Consider the following 8,355-nt stretch of genomic DNA (forward strand, 5'->3'; position numbering starts at 1 on the left):
CTAGAACCCACACTCTTACTCACAGAGTCAAATGACAGGACATGGAGAATTGCCTGCATTCTCCATCCTCTCCTTTATCTCGCATTACCTCTCTTAAACTGCCACAATGTCACCTTCTCAACAGGCTTACACTGATTAACCCACTTAAAATTGCAGCACTCCTGATCACCAAAATATATTATTCCTTTCTCTGATCCCTTAGGACCCAGACTAAATCATTTACACTCTGGGCATTCCAAGCCACAGCCTTCTCGTTGGAAGCTTCCTCTAGACTGATCCTGAGTGAGCTACAGTCAGTGTCTCCAGAAGAGCCCCATGTCTCCTTGACACCTGGTTTGTATATTCTTGTGATACTTTTAGAATATAAGCATATGTTGTCTGAGTCTGTAGGAACATGTGAACTGACTACTGGTACTTTTTAGATTGTACTATTGAAATCAGAATTTAATATTCATGTGCAAATGGAAAAATGTACGTTTTATAAAAGGATGGATAACCCAGGATAAAAACTCAGGTGCCCTATTTTCATAATCAGTTTTATAATTGAACTCTATTCTGGGTTGATCTTTATGACTTTCTAACAAAAGCACTTTTACTTGAGTCCTGATGTAGAAACACCATTTGCCTCAAAGCAAGAAAACCTGACCTATTGAATAGGAAAATGCTAGTATTTGTACTATGTATATAATTGTTATAGTAGATAGAATACCATTTTCTTCTCCAGGGGATCTTCCCAACTCAAGGATTGTACCCAGGTCTCCCGCATTGCAGGCAGATTCTTTACCAGCTGAGCCACAAGGGGAGCCCAAGACTACTGGAGTGGGTAGCCTATCCCTTCTCCAGTGGATCTTCCCAATCCAGGAATCGAATTGGTGTCTCCTGCGTTGCAGGCAGATTCTTTACTAGCTGATCCACCAGGGAAGCCCAAGAATTCTGCACTGGGAGTCAAATTCTAGGATTCTATAAATAACTTTAGTGCCAAAGAATTGTGTGGCAATAGATAACTCATTTTCTCTTCTGTAAATTTGTGTAACTCAACTAGAAAATATTTATGCTTCTTACCAATTCTCAAATTTTATGATTTTCTGAAATGCTCGAAGAAACTAAAATTCAGTGGTCCTGGTTTTATATGGGATTTGAATACTCATGCAAACTTGGGTGAATTATAAGAAGTTTGACTGTAAGTTCTACTTTGCCTGGGACAGTTCTAGTCTGCAATATTCTTGCATAATTATTAGCTGCACCTCCTTTCTTAGCTTCTTTTTAAAATATTTTTCATTAGCTTTCACCTTGTGTTAATTTACATCTTTAAGATTTGAAAGTAAGTTTTTACTGTAATTCTTTTTTTCCCTTGTTGTTTTATTGAGGTATAACTGACTGAAGGAAACGGCAACCCACTCCAGTATTCTTGCCTGGAGAATCCCAGGGATGGGGGAGCCTGGTGGGCTGCTGTTTATGGGGTCGCACAGAGTCAGACGCAACTGAAGCGACTTAGCAGCAGCAACTGACATAGAGCCCTGTACAAAGTATACAGCATACTGATGTAACATACGTATATTGTGAAATGATTACCACAATATGTTCAGTTAACATCTATCACCTCATATAGTTACAAAGATAATTTTTTTCTTGTGATGAGAACTTTTAGGATCAGTTCTTTTAGCAGTTTTCAAATATACAATATAGCAGTATTAAATATAGTCATTACATTGTACTTACATCCCCAGTACTTATTCATGTTATAGCAAGAAGCTTGTACATTTTGACCACCTTCATCCATTCCTCCACCCTTACCCCATACCTCTGGAAATCACAAATATGATCTCCATTTTTGTAAGTTAGGGGTTTTTTAGATTCTACATATAAGTGAAATCATATAGTATTTGCCTTTGTTTATCTGACTTACTTTACTTAGAATAATGCTCTAAAGATCCATCCTTGTCACAAATGGCAGGATTTCCTTTTTATGGCTGAATAGTATTCCATAGTTTGTTTGTCTGTGTGTGTGTGTTTTCATATACCTGGGTTGCTTCCATGTCTTAGCTGTTGTAAATAATGATGCAGTGTACATAGGGGTGAGGATATTTCTTCAAAATAATGATCTCTTTTTATCTGAGTATATGCTCAGAAGTAGAATTGCTGGATCATATGGTAGTTCTATTTTACATTTTTTGAGGAACCTCCATACGGCTATACCAACTTACTTCCCCTCCAACAGTGCACAAGGATTTTCTTTGGTCTACATTCCTGTTACCATTTGCTATCTCTTATCTTTTTGATGATATCTGTTCTATTAGGCATGTGGTGATATATCATTGTGATTTTGATTTGTGTTTTCCTAATTATTAGTGATGTTGAACACCTTTTCATGTATCTCTTCTCTTGGTCATTTGAATATCTTCTTTGGAAAAATGTCTATTCAAGTCCTTTGCCCATTTTTCAATCAAGTTATTTGGGTTTTTGCTATTAATTATATAAATTATTTATATATTTTGAGTATTAACCTCTTATACGATATATGAATTGCAATTATTTTTCTCATTATGTAGGTTGCATTTCATTTTGTTGATTATTACTTCAAATGAATATTCATTTTTTAATATATTAACATTAATAATATGATTCATTTTTTGTTTCTATGTTTCAATATACTTGTATACTTGTATTTTGATAGAGGTTTTGTTTTTTTTATCTCTCTGCTCCTATTGGGATCATACAAGTTCCTATTAATGTTTTTCACTTAATGATATTAATTTTTTTCACTTAATGATACATCAAAGACATTCTATAAAATACATAAATATGTTTCTAATTTATTTGCATGTATGTGTGTTCAGATTCTTATCTAATGAGCTCTTACTGTTCTAGGGTTGATCCCCAGATATCAGATCAATGGGTCAAAGTATGTGTGGATCTTTAATTTTAAGGTGTATGTTGTTATTTTACTTTCCCAAAAGCCATAAAAACTTGTGTTTTCATAAGCACTGTATGAGAGTTACACTCCTTTTTGAAACTGATTTTCTTTGCTAATTATGGTAATCAGTATCAAACATAAACAATTAAAAAAGCAGCTCTCAGCATCCTCAGATTCAGGTGACCCTGATGCTTTTCTTGTAATGAAAGTGATCATGGTAAAACCTGCCTATAAATTCCCTTTGCTAGACATTTATGAGCTTGAAGGGGCTAAGATGTTCCTTGTCTTCACGTGCTCTCTCTACCATGAACCTTAGGAGTATAAACTTTGCATTTCTGCCCTCACTCATATCTGTCTAGGAATATGATTTTAACTCAATAACCAGAAGGACTGGGGAGAAAAGACAGAAAATGAAGGAACACATGAATAAAACCTATAAAAGTGAAGATTTATGTGACTTAGTCCTAAAATAGTATCCAATTTACACAAATTGTCTCCCTCCCAGCAATAAATAAAAAGCAGTCCCATTTTTTATTCATGGTTCTCAGATTATATTAAAGAGAGGATAATTCATGATCAATCCTGACATTCCATACCTTTTTCCTCTCCTTTGTCTGCTTTTCTGCTCTGGAGAACCCCACATTCTTCAGATTTCATCATTCACCAAATTTTCCCCTTGTCTTCAGTCTTCTTCATTTCCTGCTCCCTCTGCCTCTATCTCTTTTTCTGTTATTTATTTTGTAGATTATGTTAACTTCTTTGCCAAGCCTTTTCCCTTCTCCCTACCTGTAATCATTGCATATTATGTAATGTTTTGTATTTTTTGGTGCCTAGTCTATACAGTTTACTATATTAACTCATTTAATTCTCAAAATAACCCTGTAGGATTAATTCCTTTCTTATCCCTGGTTTAAAGGCATAAAGAGGTTAAGTAAATTGTCCACGTTCCCACAGCTGGTAAGCAACAGAGCCAGACTCTAAACTAGGGAGTCTGGCACCAGAGCCTGTGTAATTAACCAATCTGTTCTACTGCCCACATAGCACAGTACTTTTCTCTGAAGGTGCATCTTGAAGTGTAGGATTCTCTTTGATGATTCAGATAAAGGAGGATATTAATAAATGTTATCCTCTCACAGTCACATAAATAATTTAAATGACTATGGATGAGACTAATTTGGTTTCCAGTGGTGGATGGATATAGATATTTTATATTTCTTTTAGTTTGACTGGTTATGTTCCTAGTCTTAGTATTCAAAATTCATTAAGCTCAATATTCACATTGAAAGAAACTAAAATTTCAAAGGGCCAATTCTGTGGTCCCTAATATTCAAAGAAACTGCAAATTTGTGGAGAGGTAAAATTAACAACTTTGGAATAATTAAAGAACTATAGATATGTTCTATAAGCTCTTTCTAACTCTCCAGTCACTTCTCAGAAGAATTCACAAGGTTTCTTCTCTTCCAGTTGCATCATAGCCTACAATTTGGTGATCTTATCTATTCTTATAGTCACATTATCTTTTCACTTATTTTAAAGCTATAAGCACTTACTTACCACTTAAGGTCTCCCTTGAGTGTCTGTGAGCCTGTCTAGAAAACATATCACAAAAGGGCAATACATACATATTGTTTAAGAATATAACTCAAAGGAAAGAGATGAGATTTCTAATTGCTGATCATTAGTTTTGTGTCTTTGCTCATTTTTTTTCTCAGGCAAACCAAATTAGTGTTTGAGTTTTTCATTGAAATAATAGTTATTTAACTTGAAAGCTGCTATATAGATAAGAAATGGATGAGTATAGATGCTAGATAGATGTTAACCATTAGTACATTAAGCTGCATTATTAAATTGTTCATGCACATAAGTAACAACTTTCTTTTGTTTAGGCCAATTTTGACTATACTCTCGTACTTCTGAGAATCTCACTCCCCCTGTCTCTGTCTCACATTCAGATGAAGAAACTATACCACACCCTCCCCTTCTCTTATCCCTTATAAACTGAGTCCTTCAGTGAGAGGATTTCCAATGTGTAAAACAGACAAAAAAATACATAAAAATATCTTCTCTGACATTTTCCAACTGAAAATTCTAGAAATTCTGATACTTCCACATATTCAATGTGTTAAGAGGTCCATATATCAAAATTAAGTAAATATAACACTGGAACAGAAAATACTGGCCTTTTGAAGTTATCCATTGTGCTGTCTTCAGCAGAAAGGAAAAAAAATATCTTCTTTGCTTCAGAAGAAATTTGCAAACAATTATGATTTATATGAGTAAATAAGTTATTGAGTTATTTTAGGAAGTTCATTCTCTATATTGAAAAGGAGAGCAAAAATCAGCAATAGTAAATTCCAAGATACTTTGGCATTAACTTCTAATGTACCTAGGGGCATGGAAATGACCCCCTCTTCACACAGTGGAAAATCCTTATACTGATATCGCTGCCTCAAAAATGAAGGAACTGATAAATGACTCTTCTGAGGGCAAGAAGCCAAAACTAGTTAGTATAGAATCAAGACTCAAATGCTAGTTCTTTTAATCCCACATATTGTGGTCTCTAATTGAACACAAACTTTTCCCCACCTTTAGTTAATTTCAGTTCAGTTCAGTTGCTCAGTCGTGTCCAGCTCTTTGCAACCCTATGGAATGCAGCACGCCAGGCTTCCCTGTCCATCACCAACTCCTGAAGCTTGCTCAGACTCATGTCCACTGAGTCAGTGATGCCATCCAACCATCTCATCCTCTGTTGTCCCCTTCACCTCCTGCCTTTAATCTTTCCCAACATTAGTTTATTTAAATATCTGTAAAATAAAAAATACTATATTTACTATATTTATTGAAAAATGCATGACTAAGCAGACCTATATATACAGTTTAAACCCATGTTGTTTGAGGGCTAATGAATACATGTATAGCTGTAAAAATTGAGACTGTTATTAGGAACCAGTGAAATTCATGTGCTAGTACTGCTGCATTTTTAGTTTGTTTATCTTGGAATCCTAATACCAAATGCTAGGAGTGGGTCATAGCTGGGTTTGTCGGGAAAACAGAACTAATAGGCTTGGACTGAGACAGATGGAGAATGGGGTGAGTTAAGGACAAAGAAAGAAGAATCTGATGGGCGACAGCTGATGTAAGAAGTGTTTAAAATCTCAAGGGCAAGATTCAAAGCAGGAGAGACATAAAATCTGAAGACTGTGGTTTCTGGTCCAGTGGCACAGACTGCTTCCTGCAGCATCTCTTCAGTACGCTGGATAGCTCCCAAAATACATAAATGCTTGAACTACATCCAGGGCTTTTATCCCTGAAGGCTTTTTACCCACAACCCAAGCAGCTGACCAGCTCTTTCTCCTTAAGCAAAATTTTCTGATCATGATATTTCTAGTGTTGCTAAACTCATTTTCTATGATCTGGAGTTAAACCTCCAAGATTTCCCATCTTGGTATCAAATCAAAAAGTCATGAATTTGTGTCCTAGTCCTCCTTTTCTGTAGCATCTACAAGCATTATTCTAGAGCTATTATTTCACATACCTGAGAAGATATGGATGTACAAGAATATTTGTTGGAAGATTTTTAAAATACCAAAATTCCAGAAATAACTTGAATAATCATCTGTATGGGAATAAATAAATTGCATATCTGTAATGAAATACAATACAACACATATACATTGACACACAATTGATGTAGCTTAATTTTCATGATATACTATTCAAGTCGTTTTTAAAGATGGAAGTAGGAGATAAGTAAGAGTAAGAGATATAAGAGATAATAAATATGCTGTGGAACAGTATGAACACTCTATTTCCACCTATGGAAAAAATAGATTAAATATGCATGAGTGTATGAAAAAATTGCTAGAAGAATATACAATAAAACTGATAATAGACTCTAGGAAACAGGTCTATAGAACAGTTTGAATTTTTTACCTTGTGCACATATTACTTTTTTCAATAAAAATGCAGTTATAAGTATATTATAAAAGTAAATTTAAAGGAATAAATAGTCATAGTCCTAGCTATCATGCTTCTTTGTTTAGATTTGAGCTACCTCCATTAATAGGTCTAGCAAATTCCCATAAGCCTAAACCATTGAACATAGTTTCCTGTGGTATGCCACTATGCTGGGGTTTTTTGTTTTTTGATTTCTTTCTCTAAAACTTAAAAAACTAAACTTGAATCACAGGCAACAAAACAAATACTCAATTATTGGGAAGTCCAACTTTATGTTCAAAATCTTGTTTGTGATTCTTAAACATGAATTAAAGAACACTAGAACAGATCATTCTGTGCTTATTATAGTTAAGAACTTTCTTACACAGAAATCAGCTGCCAACAATTTCCCAGAATTTCATCCCATTGCAGAGCACGTGATTGCAGAATGAATCAGTGTCTCAGAAATCTAAAAAATTCTGAAAAAGAACATCTCATATGTGGCCTAGGGAAAAGGGTAGGAAGGGGAACTTAGATTATATACCTGTAACAAAGAAAAATTACTTACTTAATCTTTAACCATCATTTATAATAAAGAGGAGAAATTTTTACCTAAGAGGTCTTTTAACTACAATAAGATACATATAAGAAATGTTCTTCAGGTTTAGGTCTGAACATAAGTTATGAATGGCAAAACATTTATTTACATAAAATTTAAATATAAAAGGCAGGAATTTACTGGTCTACTGTGAAAAGCAGACAGTGATCTCTATTTCTTGTCACGTATGTGTGAAAAAATGGTGGTTTGCTCAAAAGAGAGATAAAAAGATGAATTTCCTGTTACTGAACTTAGGGGACAGATATTCTGCTAGAAGAATCTAGTCAAGAAATGCAAGACAGACTAAGATAAGGGCTACATTAAAATATTCAATCCTGCCTTGAAAAGACATGACAATATGCTGATAGTATCTATCTCTGGTGGGATCATGTTTTATCTACACTTCAGTGTATCATATTAATATGTATACTTCTTTATATTTTCCAGGATTCCTACCATAATCATGCATTACTTTAGAGGAAAAAAAATGTCTATTGTTAGAGGCTATGACAGTCCAAAGTGATGATTCAGTTATGAATAAAACAGGGCTCATGAATATAATATGTACTACAAATTACAGTAAATGTACCTGGCATTACTTTGTCCCTTTGGTTTTAAACAAGAGCACACATTTAAATTAAATTGTATAATAGGTATCACTACTTAGCTTATAGGGTACAGGACAGCCATGCTTTTCCGTAAAGCTTTGCCCCTCAATGATCATTTACTCTCTCCTCTGGGTTCCCAATTCTTGTTAGCTTTACCAACCATTTGGTATTCTATTTTGTTATTGTTCTATTTCAAAGTTCTGACTGACTCTTTGTGACCTTGTGAATTTTATACTGGCATTTATTATTTGTGTATGTACAAGTGTGTGGCCTTTCCAACTATTACGTGGTATCCTTCT

This window comes from Giraffa tippelskirchi, chromosome 6 (assembly GCF_054371585.1).
Source record: "Giraffa tippelskirchi isolate mGirTip1 chromosome 6, T2T-mGirTip1v1.2.pri, whole genome shotgun sequence".
Lineage (NCBI taxonomy): Eukaryota > Metazoa > Chordata > Mammalia > Artiodactyla > Giraffidae > Giraffa > Giraffa tippelskirchi.